This window comes from Lycium barbarum, chromosome 12, assembly GCF_019175385.1.
Source record: "Lycium barbarum isolate Lr01 chromosome 12, ASM1917538v2, whole genome shotgun sequence".
Lineage (NCBI taxonomy): Eukaryota > Viridiplantae > Streptophyta > Magnoliopsida > Solanales > Solanaceae > Lycium > Lycium barbarum.
This window is the reverse complement of record NC_083348.1, coordinates 56,298,905-56,313,741: the sequence shown is the minus strand read 5'-3', so window position 1 is coordinate 56,313,741 and position 14,837 is coordinate 56,298,905. Positions and strand designations below refer to the sequence as shown.

General features: G+C 40.4%; 2 long non-coding RNA genes across 2 annotated transcripts; both read right to left on the bottom strand.

The window, feature by feature from the left end:
* Positions 1 to 4,894: 4,894 nt before the first annotated feature.
* On the bottom strand, positions 4,895 to 6,970 carry LOC132623076 (uncharacterized). Its single transcript, XR_009576090.1, has 3 exons — positions 6,786 to 6,970; positions 5,953 to 6,009; positions 4,895 to 5,184 (listed from the first exon to the last, which is right to left on the bottom strand). It is a non-coding gene; the product is annotated as an uncharacterized LOC132623076 (long non-coding RNA).
* A 5,791-nt stretch (positions 6,971 to 12,761) lies between these two features.
* On the bottom strand, positions 12,762 to 14,837 carry LOC132623011 (uncharacterized). The gene is made up of 3 exons (XR_009576073.1): positions 14,653 to 14,837; positions 13,820 to 13,876; positions 12,762 to 13,051 (listed from the first exon to the last, which is right to left on the bottom strand). It is a non-coding gene; the product is annotated as an uncharacterized LOC132623011 (long non-coding RNA).

Here is a 14,837-nt window from a genome sequence, read left to right as displayed (position 1 = left end):
GGGTGGGACCCGCTACGAGGCCGTTTTGAAAGTTGTTAAGACCCCAATTTGCCTTAAATTACGTGACCAAGGTCGCGCGGGGCAGTTGACGTGATTATACCGGCCTTAACGCACCTAAATGTATTGAAGTTTTCGAGGTTAAGCGTGCTAAGGTGGGAGGATGGGTGACCCCCCTGGGAAATATGTACGAAATCCCAAAGATTCAGCCACAAGAGACGAATGAAAGAATGAGATCAAAATTGGATAAGGGTGTGTGGTAAGCACGAAATGAAAGGGGCATACAAGGATATAACGACGAAGACTGAAGAGACGACAGACTAAAGAGACGACTAAAGCGATAAAGCATGGAGAGTTAGTGGACAGACAAATAACAAGAAAAAGGGATGACCTTGAGTACAGGCGTAAATCTTGGCTACAAAAGAAGAAGAATGGATTGCATAGTTTGGATAAGTTCAGTTTTACCGGGCAAGCAATACTGAAAGTAAGTAAAGTAAATACTGATAAATACGGGAAAAAACATTGATATCTACCTCGGGGAGAACTCTACCTCAACATTCGAGGACAAATGTTTTTAAAGGGGGGGAGAATGTTACACCCCGTACTTCGAAGAAACACTGTTAAATTTGAATGTAAGAATGTCGAGTTACGACTAGGTAAAACAACTTTGGAGTATGAGGAATGAGGCATTATTAAGTATATTGTTTAAATAATGGATGATTATGATCTTGTAAGTCGTCATCGGGAAAGAGTATTTTAAAACACAAGAATATGGTCATTATCATAAGTGATAAATATCATGTATGGGAGGTTTCGGAATATTTCGAGATCGAGCAAGTTGAAGAAAATAAGTTCGACGAAAATTTGATAAATGCTGGACAGATTTTTAGTCAACTTTGGAGGGGTATATCTCTATGCATATTTGGAGTTTTAAGGCGTTTCAAAAGCCTAAAATGAAGTTCGTCAAGTCTAGTTTATGATTCAACAAACCACTCATCGATAGGACGTCGGAGTAGAGAATTATAGACGCTACAAACTGAACTGTCGCGCAGAAACAGCACTGCTACAGTACGCTACAGCACTGCTACAGTAATGTAGCTACAGTGACGCAGTTTCAGCCCTTATAAAAAGGGGCAAACCCCCATTTTTATCATCTAAAAACTTCTCAAATTTTCCAGAAAATTCAGCAACAAAAAGGGGCCTAAATCTCACATAAAAGTGAGGATTGTGAGTGAAATTTCAAGCTACGAAGTACTAATCGAAGTCCGGGCAACGCATAATCACGAATATAATTTTGTTTGGAGTTAGAGGAGCATGGGAACAATAAGATGTTGAAGAATTTGCTACTTTCATAAAAACAAGGTAAGAATCAATTCCTTTTTCTTATGTTATGAAGGTTTGTTTGTGTTGTAGTATGTAGAAATGAGTAGAATTTATGGAAATATGAAAGTTTGCAAAGTGGGTATGTATATATATTATATATGTAGCCATGGGTGTATATATGTTGTATACATATATGAGTTGAATTTTAAGTTGTATACTAGTTGTGGCTATTGTGGAATTTGTATTGGAAATGGAAGTTGAATGAAAATTGGATGAAATTGGAAAGAAGCCATGTTGGCCGTGTGGTAGATTGTTGTTGGAGATGAATTAGTAAGTAGAAAATGTGTTGGAATGGTTTTGTTGCATATATAAGAATTTTGGATTGAATATGGAAGTTGATGGAATTGTTGAATATTGAATATATAGCTTGGAATACTTTTGGTTTATGTTTGAATGGTCTTATATTAGTATGTGAATATGAAAATATTGATATCGGGTTGTAAGTGCAAAGTTGGATTTGGAATTGTCGCATTATTTGGAAAATAAGACTATTTACGCTAGAATGCGTTCCTAGTCGATTATTGATGTTGTATATATTGTTGTTGGTATGGTTGTTGTTGTTTTAGCCGAGTTTTAACCTCGGGGATGATATATATATAGGGGAGATGCTGCTCAAATTTTTATAGACAAGAATTGGTTAAGGTTGAAATTTTAAGTCTTATGAATAGTAAATTGGTAAATGTGACCATTTGTAGGTTTTGGACGAAACGGGATTTGAGTTTTGACAAGCGTAAAGGGCAAGAAAGGTATGTAAAACTATCCCGATTCTTCTCTTGGCATGTCCTAGATGTACTAGGCTTGGATTTACGCCTCGGGGAATATTCTGTCCATCGGAATCCGCGTTTGAAATCGTCGCTTTTTCATTCAATAGAATTGAATTCCTTAAGTATGCTTTGATGAAAAATTGAAATTTTTTCCCAAATTGCTTAGGAAGTTATGGAATGTCCTAGAACCTTTGTAGGTGACCCCATAAGCTTAAAAATACGTAATTTGAGCCCACCGCTTCATTGGTTCCGAGGTGGGCCCACTATTTCCAATTTTACCCTTTATGTGTCTATGACTTGTCTTCGAGCGTTTTCGTTAGAGATACTCTAACTACCCCTTTATCTACTAAATAAAAACTATTTTAAATATTTCATTAAGTCTTATAAATTGTTTTGAATCTTGAAAACGATCTCGGATAGATTATGCCTCCGTAACCCGTTATGACATCTAAATTTACTTACTATGTTTCCGTCCGATTTCATTGATTTGATTTGACATTCGATATGCCTCATTGAGTCTCTGGAAATATATATATGGTATTTTTAGTGCATTTAGTTTCTCACTACTCCGTTCGTGGATGCCTCAATGTTTCCCCCACTGAGCCCGGGCCAGGATATGTTGTCAAGCGTGATCCTTTGCATTGTTCGCCGTGCCTCGATGTGAGGGGGCAGGTATACGCGTACATGGGTTTGTGGAGTATGCTGTGCCATGTACGCTTGTTCTGATATGATCTGATATGGCCATCTGATATGATATGCTATGTTACGGGGTTATTCCCCTTTTCTGATCCTTATGTGTTGTGGCACCAGTGTCGGGGGTGACCACGTTCTGTCTGCCGAGTCCCTTGGCAGGGGCCGGATATGATATGGCATATGTTTCTGTACATACTCTTCATGTTTTGAAAATATGCATTTGATACTCTGGACATCTCACTCACATTTCTGTACGTTCTGTTCCGGTTATGATTTTGTTCCGTAATGGGACCAGGTATGACATACGTTTCCTGTAAGTACTATTTATGCTTTATGATCAGCATTTTGCTAATCTGGATATTCCGTTCATTTTTCTGTACCTCCTGTTCCGATTATGACTTTGTTTACTACGTTCCATGCTTTACATACTCAGTACATATTTCGTACTGACCCCCTTTCTTCGGGGGCTGCGTTTTCATGCCGCGCAGGTACATACTACAGATTTGCTGACCCACCTGCCTAGGACACCTATTCTGCTATTCTGGAGCGCTCTTTTGTCTAGAGCCTATACTCTGGTACAGTCTGCTGCTGTTGGATATATGTACGCTATTTAGGGGTACGACGGGGCCCTGTCCTGTCTTATGTTTCTGTTATGTTCTGTAGAGGTCTGTAGACATACATGTGGGTTCTGTATATGTTTTAGGTTGTTATGATTTGTGATAGCCTTATCGGCTTCTATGTGTTATATATGTTCCTCTATGACACTAGTAATGTCGACTGACTTTTATATTTATATAATCTGCTAGTCTGTTGGTTTGGATTATTGGGTACGTTTGGGTGTCCAGCACGGACACTAGTCACGGCCTACGGGGTTGGGTCGTGACAATTAGCCCGCGTCCAGGCCTCCCGCGTCCGGGGTACCATCTCATGCCACCCACTAGTGGTGTCTGCCCATGCCAAAAGGTCATGGTGTATCCGTATAGCTGCCCGCCTTGGCGGTGACTGCCCGGCCAACTAGGCGCGGTGTAATATGATCATGACATGCTCATAAAAAATACTTGTAATAATATGTTTATCATAATATGCTTATCATAGTACATGCATAAGACTCAAGATCAACTATACTCTGTCGGGGTGGCGTAAGGTCGTGATCCCCCGATTTCATTATGGAGCAATTATTGACATTCTGCCTCACCTTGAAGGAATTAGTACATAAGGTGAGTGTAAGAAATAAATAGCATCATTATCAATATGGCATCATCATATCATATCTCTTATCTCTTATCTTATATAGACATTTATGGACTTAGGCTTCTAGCTTTCCGGAAAATAGGAACTCATGAAGAGGAAAAGAACTTATGCTATAGGATTCATGCCATTCGAAAGAAAGGACTAGCCTCACATACCTTTGTCGTTTAGCTATGTTATCGTTCACTTGCTCTCCTCCAATGTCACGTCGTTACCTTCACGGGAGAATTCATATTAACATTAGTTAATAGATTATAAGGACGCGTCGTAAATTAAAGATTTCTACTTCGTGCCCGAAAATGATCCCGTCTTTAACTTGAGTCGATTCTTTTGCGAATAACTCGACGTATAAAATTACGGGATATAACACATGCGAGGGAGTGGCACTCTGAGACTCACTATGTCCTAGTTCAACCGGGGGCTCTCGGCTGGTGCCTTCTCCCGCAACACCTAGTATTGTGCTGACTTTCTTCTTCTTTCTCAAAGGCATTGCTGAAAATTAAACAGAAAAGATTAGATAGTTGCATCCTTAACTTGGCTCTATCGCACGATCTCTTAAGATGAAAAACGATCATTTTTCCTAAATGCCCTATAGCCTCTTGTTTATTAGCGTGGCGCGCAACACACCATAAACAAGACTCTACTAGACACGGCTCGTAGACACTTCCTAGGACTGAACTGCTCTGATACCACTTTTGTCACGACCCAGCTAGGGGCCGTGACGAGTACCCGGGACTAGCCACCGAGCACCACTCGTTCTAATACTCATCTTACTCATTTAATGCCTTTTTACCAATTTTATACACGAATTGTAGGAAAATCATATTTTATATAAAAACATAAATACTTATATACATTTGCCTCTCGGCCATCAAAATAACATATACATAATAATAACATCTTGCGAGACCATCTGACCCACACTGCGTATCTACGAGCCTCTACTGACATACTAAACATATAGACGGAACAAGACTCCGTCATGCCCAAAATATGCATATATACCAAAAGAAGAACCATAAGCACCTCCGGACAATGGAGTGCTCTCGATCAGTTGACAGCTACTAAGGGTCTGGACCAAGCTCACCTTCCTGTCTACCTGTGGGCATGAACACAGCGTCCAAAGAAAATGGATGTCAGTACGAACCTTGTACTGAGTATGAGAGGCATAAACAATGAAGAAAGACAGTGATAATATAATGTGAACATCAATATGAAACATCTGAATCTGAATGACAATCATAAAAGAAGTAATGCATGCTGTCTTACTCATACTCATCATAATCTCATATATGCATAATATGCAAGCTGCCCGTCCATATCGGAACGGTGTAATAATCAATAACATTAGCCCGCGTCCAGGCCTCCCGCGTCCGGGGTACCATCTCATGCCGCCCACTAGTGGTGTCTGCCCATGCCAAAAGGTCATGGTGTATCCGTATAGCTGCCCGCCTTGGCGGTGACTGCCCGACCAACTAGGCGCGGTGTAATATGATCATGACATGCTCAAAAACAATACTTGTAATAATATGCTTATCATAATATGCTTATCATAGTACATGCATAAGACTCAAGATCAACTATACTCTGTCGGGGTGGCGTAAGGTCGTGATCCCCCGATTTCATTATGGAGCAATTATTGACATTCTGCCTCACCTTGAAGGAATTAGTACATAAGGTGAGTGTAAGAAATAAATAGCATCATTATCAATATGGCATCATCATATCATATCTCTTATCTCTTATCTTATATAGACATTTATGGACTTAGGCTTCTAGCTTTCCGGAAAATAGGAACTCATGAAGAGGAAAAGAACTTATGCTATAGGATTCATGCCATTCGAAAGAAAGGACTAGCCTCACATACCTTTGTCGTTTAGCTATGTTATCGTTCACTTGCTCTCCTCCAATGTCACGTCGTTACCTTCACGGGAGAATTCATATTAACATTAGTTAATAGATTATAAGGACGCGTCGTAAATTCTAGAGAAAATTGGGCAGCATTTCCCCTGTAAACTTAACAATCCTCGAAATTCCAACTTAGCCAAACATCAATCAAAATACCAACAACAACAATACCAACAATTTCATATCAAACTAGACTTAAATCCATTCTTAAATTACTCCCAAAACAGCCCAATATACATTCGGATGCCAATGCTTGTATACACTTCTTTATTTCCGTATATCCATAATATAACAACAACAACTACAGCCAATCCCCCGATATTCCAGCCTACAAAACAGTCCATAACGACCATAAAACAGTCCCCAAAATATCATCGCAAAACAGCCACAAATATTATACCAAACAGCTCCAAAATATAGTCACAAAACAGCCACAAAAATTACATAAAACAGCCCCAAAATTTTGTCATAAAACAGCCACGAAAATTATATAAAACAGCCCCAAAATATCGGCACAAAACAGCCCGGTATACGCTTTGTATACAATATCTTTATACGCTTTATTCTCCCAAATTCAAGAACAACAACTTATCAACAACTTCAACAACAATGTCAACAATTATTATACATCATAACTCAGCTAATTCCATCCATTTAATCCACCTAAAACAGCCCCTTAATCCATAAATCCCAACAAAACAACAAACGAGTTTATAATGCTATTTTCTCCGTTCTAATCCGTTAAAACTCTAAATAAACTTGTTAACAATGAAAACTGGACCTTAATCTTACCTTAATTATGCAGCAACCACTTCCACCCTCTCTTTCTTGGCTGATTTTTAGCTCAAATTGAAGGCAACGCGACGTACAACACTTTTCTCTTCAGGAGCTTCGCGATTCGGGGCTTAGATTGTGGTCAAAATTTGGTTTCTTTCTCTATCCCTCCTCTCTCTCTCTACCTCTGAAATTTCTGGGTTTTTTGAGGTCTGAAAATGAAAGAGAAGGCCGAATGTTTTCATTAAATGGCAAAGAAAATGGGCTGACCCGACTTGGAATCGGGTTGGGCCGAATTCATTGCCCAGCTTGACCTTTCTGCCTTAAAATGTTCATATCTCCTTATCCCGATGTCACATGAAGACCCACGACCTATGGTTGGAAAGCTATTTCAATTATCTACAACTTTCATTCTGGGAGTTTTCCCAAATTCCCAAAGGACGATAAGGTTATGACCTCCCGAAATCAAATCACCCGAAAACGTATCTTAAAAATATTATTTTGGAGGGCTTTCACTTTGATTTGGCTCAAGGGTCCTTCTTGGGTTGTGTTTAACTTCGCATATATTATTCATATAACTTGTCATATGTTCTAAAAAAAAAATCTCGACATGTGGACCCACCTCAGCTTATGAATAATTCATCGTACGAAAATACGGGATATAACATCCTTCCCCCCTTTGGAACATTCGTCCTCGAATGTTAAACTATGCGGGAAATTTACAAAAATTTCGCCAGAGTTTCGCCTGTAATATGACACTACCATCCTGTCACAACAACCCATAGTAACTGTGCCTCATAGGACCATGATACAATAGAACTATAAATTGGCCCCAAACGACCAAAAGCAAGAAAGAAAGCACACATACCTCATAGTGCTAGCGTTTCATCTAGAATCTCTCCCGGGGGTTGGAATAAGTGCGGATACTTAAACTTCATACTCTCATCTTCATAAAACATATTGACAATATATTTTACATGATAAGGGAGCTTTCATTCATAACTAAACATTGTTAATATCACAAATCGTACTTTATCGATTACCGTCGCTACATAGAATAAAACCTCTCAATTCATACTTGCTTAATATTACAAATATTCATTTCTCCTTTCACACATTATCAAAGGTGCAGATGTACCTGTGATGGCATCAGGCTATGACTCTGGATCCTGTCGCTCCGTTAGAGCATATATACGGGGCTGAGTGGCACCTGAAGTAGATGCTCCCCCTCTGCCTCTACCTCGGCCTGCTGTTATCTGGGGAGTTTGTGCTGTCGGGCGTGCTGATGAAGAACCAACTGCTGAACCTGTGGGCTGAGTCCCAACTCTACCACTCATCGACGGGCAATCTCTCATAATGTGCCCAACCTGGCCACAGGCGTAACAAGCATCTGATCCCTGGAGACACCGTCCGGAATGTAGTCTACCGCACTGACTGCACCGCGGTGCTGGGGGTCTTCTCTGGCTATAATCTCCCCTATACCGAGAGCCTGACTCTGTAAAACGCTGATCCGGTCCGGGATGACTAGAGAAATCGTACCCTTGACTTGCAACTCGTGGAGGTACACTAGTCACCGATTGACCTGAGTGACTAGAATAGTTTTGCCTTGATCCCCCTTTATATTCACTGCTTGCTCCCATCGATCTAGCCCTCTTGTTTTGCCTTCGATCAACATCCCAGTCACCCCTTTGCGGAGGTTGCTGTCCTTCTAGATTCTGAGCATGAGCTTGTATATGGGCAATATCCATCCCCGCTTGCAACGAGGCTGTCAGACAGTCTTTGAATAAGTGTGGCTCCAAACCACTCACAAATCTATGCACACGATCCCCCATGTCGGCCACCATAGTCGGGGCATACCGGGCTAAGGAATTAAATTGCAGGCTATACTCTCGAGCACTCATGGTTCCTTGCTTTAGATTCAAGAACCTGTCCGCTCTAGCTCGGCGGACCTCGGGCGGCAAGTAGTGACGAATAAAAGCATCCACAAATTCCTGCCATACAGGTGGAGGCGCATTCTCTCCTCTTGACAGCACCCAGTTGTTATACCATAACACTGCCACGTCCCGGAGTCTATAAGACGCCAACTCCACGGACTCAGTCTCGGAGGCATGAATAATTTTCAATGTCCTCAACATCTCATCAATAAAACCTTGCGGGTCTTCATCCGGCTTTGACCCAAAAAAATCCTGAGGCTTCAGACTTATAAAATCACGAGCTCTAGTACTAGCTGACTGATCACGTGAACTCGCATTCTGCCGTTGTGCCTGGGCAGCAACCAACTGTGTCAGTAAATGGATGGCCTCGGTCACTTGTTGACCCGAAGCAACCGGTGGAGGGACTGGATGCACTGGAGCTCGAGTGGAGACCTCTTCATGCTCTTCTGCTACTGGTGGAATAGAGGTAGCATGCTGTCACGACCCAACCCCGTAGGCCGTGACTGGCGCCCTACTTGGACACCCAGACAGACAAACATATCAAATCGTAACACACTTTCCAAATCGAATCACAAACAGATAGCATATACGGCCATAAATACTACATGTCGTCTCAAACTGTATCAGACACATTTCAGCGCAACCATATACGTATGCATATATCAAAAAGCCGGCAAGACTGTCAAATGTATCAAAAGCCGACAAGGCTATCAAATGGCACAACGGCCCAAAACACATATACGAATGCACGCCGACAAGGCTGCCATAACGAATGGGGTCATACCAAACACACCCGTACAGAAGTAGGCACACACACCCACAAATACGTCTACAGACCTCTAAACAGACCAAACGGATCATATGGCGGAACAGGGCCCCGCCGTACCCCTGAACAAATATATACATATGCATCAAACAAGTATATATACCAAAATATATGCTCTGAAATGAGAAGAGCACTCCAAACAGCAGAAGAGTGTCCTAAACTGGTGGATCACCAAACTGTGCGTCTGTACCTGCGGGCATGAAACGCAGCCCCCCGAAGAAAGGGGGTCAGTACGAAATATGTACTGAGTATGCAAAGTAGAAAATACAGAAACAAATCTGAGGCATAAACGAAATAGTAGTACAGAACATAAGTATAAATCCAACATATCAAAATTTGTTTACTTTCAAAAATATGTAAGTCATGCGTAGGGTACAGAAGAATATGGTCGCCCGCCCGTCGATGGCGCCATAACACAGCATAACACCAGAAAGTTTCAAATCTCCGTATCCCCGTCACATATCATCTCACAACATAACGCCATACACAGCATAACACCAAATATATGTGGAACCCGACCCTCTTTTGCGAGTAGCTCGGTGAACCATAAACACAGCATAACTCCAGAGTATAACAAAGTGCGCACGATAACAGAACCGGCCCGGGAACCGGCGAAAGATATAACAGAACGCACGAGCAGAGTCATGAGTAACCATATGCATAAAATCATTATCATAGACTCGAATATAAGTAAATGACCATACTTGAAATTCGAAATAATAATCATAACAAGTTCTTTCAAAATTTCTCCGAATTACATAAAGGAAAGTCGCGGGACCCACGGACGGGTATCGACCCGAGTCGGGCCCGCCTATGGAAAACATACTTATCATATGCCATACAAACTTCTACAAAAATATGGAAGCAATCCGAGCCTTTCTGTGAAAGCTATGGCGTTCACAAATTTCAAAATTCTTTAAAGTGAAACCTTTTTATGGAAAGTTCGGAAAACGATTATTTCAAAGACATAATGGTTCATATTTCATCAAATCATACATAAGAGTGCCAAGGAATATTTATAAGGCTCATAACATGCTCGGATTTCTAATCTTAGAATTTTCCTCAAGGCTTATAATCTAGCCTATTGAAAACTAAGGCATGCCAAAAGAAAGAAGGGTTGCGCTTTACATACCTCGTACGCACTCCAAGATAGCCAATCTAGAGTAAATCTCAATCTACGTCTCGGGCTCCCCAAGGTCTACAAATATGCCAACGGATATCCAATATTAAACATAGACACTTAAGCCATTCATTCCAAACTAACATTAAATTCTACAGAAAATTCGGCAGCATTTCCCCTGTAAATAGGCCAACCCGAGAATTTAACTCGCTCAAAACCAACAACAACAACCACAATAACCAACCTAGAAACTCCAATAACCAATCCGAAAGACAATATTACATTAATACTCTCTTTTTCATCATTCAACAACATTTATAATAATTAACTCGACGGCTTACATTCGAGCCACATTATCGCTCATACATTCAATTATCAACCCGAATCTTTACCAACAATATTCAAGGACATTCTAAACAATTCACATAATATTTCCAACGATCCAACAATTTCTCCAAATTGGGCCGAAAACAACCCCAAAACCGTGAGCAGCCCCTTTATCACATTCCTCATTTTCAAGTCATGATTTGTATCAACAATCCACACTATAACGATATAATTCTCATAAATATAAAGATTGCATTAATTTCACAAAATTCTCCAAATCAGTCCGCAACATTCACCATATCGATTTGGGACATTAAACTCTCATTTCCAAACTAGAATTCATAACGACGACAACTAAAACACTAAGCGATATTGATTCATCCTTTGCCAAACATTGGGGCTATACACGGCCACACTACACATATATACATATATTGATGATTTTTATTCTCTTCTCCACTCTACAACAATCAAACATGCTACAAAAATTTTATTCATTAACCCAATCACACACCCATTTACACGGCTAGCTCCCCAAGCACACAACCCACTTCCAACATACGATATTTCACCAATTTCATCCATATTAACATACCTCAATATGCATAAAACATTTATATCCCATAAAACAATAGAAATTTTACCTTTGTTCTTTACTCCACAAGAAAGTTAGGGTTTGCGATTTACAAAACTGGATGGTTTGATCGCTCCAAAAATGCTTCCACGCTACTTAGGGACCTCCAAATAGTGGGTTAACACCAAGGAATTATTTTTGGGAAGGCTAGAAATGGGGTTGGATTTTTCTCCTCTTGGCCGTGAACAGTGCGCCGTGAACAGTGCTCCGTGAACAGTTCCGCCGTGAACAATAGCCGCCGTGAACAGTGACGGCGTGAACAGTAGTCGCCGTGAACAGTGGCGGCCAGCCTTCTCTCTCTTTAGGTTTGAGAGCTCCTCTCTCTATCACTAAGTTTCTCAAGTTTGAAAGATGATAAATGAGTTCCTTAGTCATCAATTTGACTTAAATATCATGCCTACTAGTTGGACACATGTCCCACTCATGGCTTGAGCCAATCAAATTTGGCCACATGTCTTGGTGGGGCCCACACGACCACTAGTGCCTAATTAGTGAATAATTAATTTTTAATCCCCACTTAATAATCTAATCATGGTAAATTAATCCCAATTTTCCATTAATATTTTTACACTAAGTAAAATTTATAAACAATTCATGTTCTAATAGAAACCGGAAATTAAAGATTTCTACTTCGTGCCCGAAAATGATCCCGTCTTTAACTTGAGTCGATTCTTTTGCGAATAACTCGACGTATAAAATTACGGGATATAACACATGCGAGGGAGTGGCACTCTGAGACTCACTATGTCCTAGTTCAACCGGGGGCTCTCGGCTGGTGCCTTCTCCCGCAACACCTAGTATTGTGCTGACTTTCTTCTTCTTTCTCAAAGGCATTGCTGAAAATTAAACAGAAAAGATTAGATAGTTGCATCCTTAACTTGGCTCTATCGCACGATCTCTTAAGATGAAAAACGATCATTTTTCCTAAATGCCCTATAGCCTCTTGTTTATTAGCGTGGCGCGCAACACACCATAAACAAGACTCTACTAGACACGGCTCGTAGACACTTCCTAGGACTGAACTGCTCTGATACCACTTTTGTCACGACCCAGCTAGGGGCCGTGACGAGTACCCGGGACTAGCCACCGAGCACCACTCGTTCTAATACTCATCTTACTCATTTAATGCCTTTTTACCAATTTTATACACGAATTGTAGGAAAATCATATTTTATATAAAAACATAAATACTTATATACATTTGCCTCTCGGCCATCAAAATAACATATACATAATAATAACATCTTGCGAGACCATCTGACCCACACTGCGTATCTACGAGCCTCTACTGACATACTAAACATATAGACGGAACAAGACTCCGTCATGCCCAAAATATGCATATATACCAAAAGAAGAACCATAAGCACCTCCGGACAATGGAGTGCTCTCGATCAGTTGACAGCTACTAAGGGTCTGGACCAAGCTCACCTTCCTGTCTACCTGTGGGCATGAACACAGCGTCCAAAGAAAATGGATGTCAGTACGAACCTTGTACTGAGTATGAGAGGCATAAACAATGAAGAAAGACAGTGATAATATAATGTGAACATCAATATGAAACATCTGAATCTGAATGACAATCATAAAAGAAGTAATGCATGCTGTCTTACTCATACTCATCATAATCTCATATATGCATAATATGCAAGCTGCCCGTCCATATCGGAACGGTGTAATAATCAATAACATTAGCCCGCGTCCAGGCCTCCCGCGTCCGGGGTACCATCTCATGCCGCCCACTAGTGGTGTCTGCCCATGCCAAAAGGTCATGGTGTATCCGTATAGCTGCCCGCCTTGGCGGTGACTGCCCGACCAACTAGGCGCGGTGTAATATGATCATGACATGCTCAAAAACAATACTTGTAATAATATGCTTATCATAATATGCTTATCATAGTACATGCATAAGACTCAAGATCAACTATACTCTGTCGGGGTGGCGTAAGGTCGTGATCCCCCGATTTCATTATGGAGCAATTATTGACATTCTGCCTCACCTTGAAGGAATTAGTACATAAGGTGAGTGTAAGAAATAAATAGCATCATTATCAATATGGCATCATCATATCATATCTCTTATCTCTTATCTTATATAGACATTTATGGACTTAGGCTTCTAGCTTTCCGGAAAATAGGAACTCATGAAGAGGAAAAGAACTTATGCTATAGGATTCATTCCATTCGAAAGAAAGGACTAGCCTCACATACCTTTGTCGTTTAGCTATGTTATCGTTCACTTGCTCTCCTCCAATGTCACGTCGTTACCTTCACGGGAGAATTCATATTAACATTAGTTAATAGATTATAAGGACGCGTCGTAAATTCTAGAGAAAATTGGGCAGCATTTCCCCTGTAAACTTAACAATCCTCGAAATTCCAACTTAGCCAAACATCAATCAAAATACCAACAACAACAATACCAACAATTTCATATCAAACTAGACTTAAATCCATTCTTAAATTACTCCCAAAACAGCCCAATATACATTCGGATGCCAATGCTTGTATACACTTCTTTATTTCCGTATATCCATAATATAACAACAACAACTACAGCCAATCCCCCGATATTCCAGCCTACAAAACAGTCCATAACGACCATAAAACAGTCCCCAAAATATCATCGCAAAACAGCCACAAATATTATACCAAACAGCTCCAAAATATAGTCACAAAACAGCCACAAAAATTACATAAAACAGCCCCAAAATTTTGTCATAAAACAGCCACGAAAATTATATAAAACAGCCCCAAAATATCGGCACAAAACAGCCCGGTATACGCTTTGTATACAATATCTTTATACGCTTTATTCTCCCAAATTCAAGAACAACAACTTATCAACAACTTCAACAACAATGTCAACAATTATTATACATCATAACTCAGCTAATTCCATCCATTTAATCCACCTAAAACAGCCCCTTAATCCATAAATCCCAACAAAACAACAAACGAGTTTATAATGCTATTTTCTCCGTTCTAATCCGTTAAAACTCTAAATAAACTTGTTAACAATGAAAAATGGACCTTAATCTTACCTTAATTATGCAGCAACCACTTCCACCCTCTCTTTCTTGGCTGATTTTTAGCTCAAATTGAAGGCAACGCGACGTACAACACTTTTCTCTTCAGGAGCTTCGCGATTCGGGGCTTAGATTGTGGTCAAAATTTGGTTTCTTTCTCTATCCCTCCTCTCTCTCTCTACCTCTGAAATTTCTGGGTT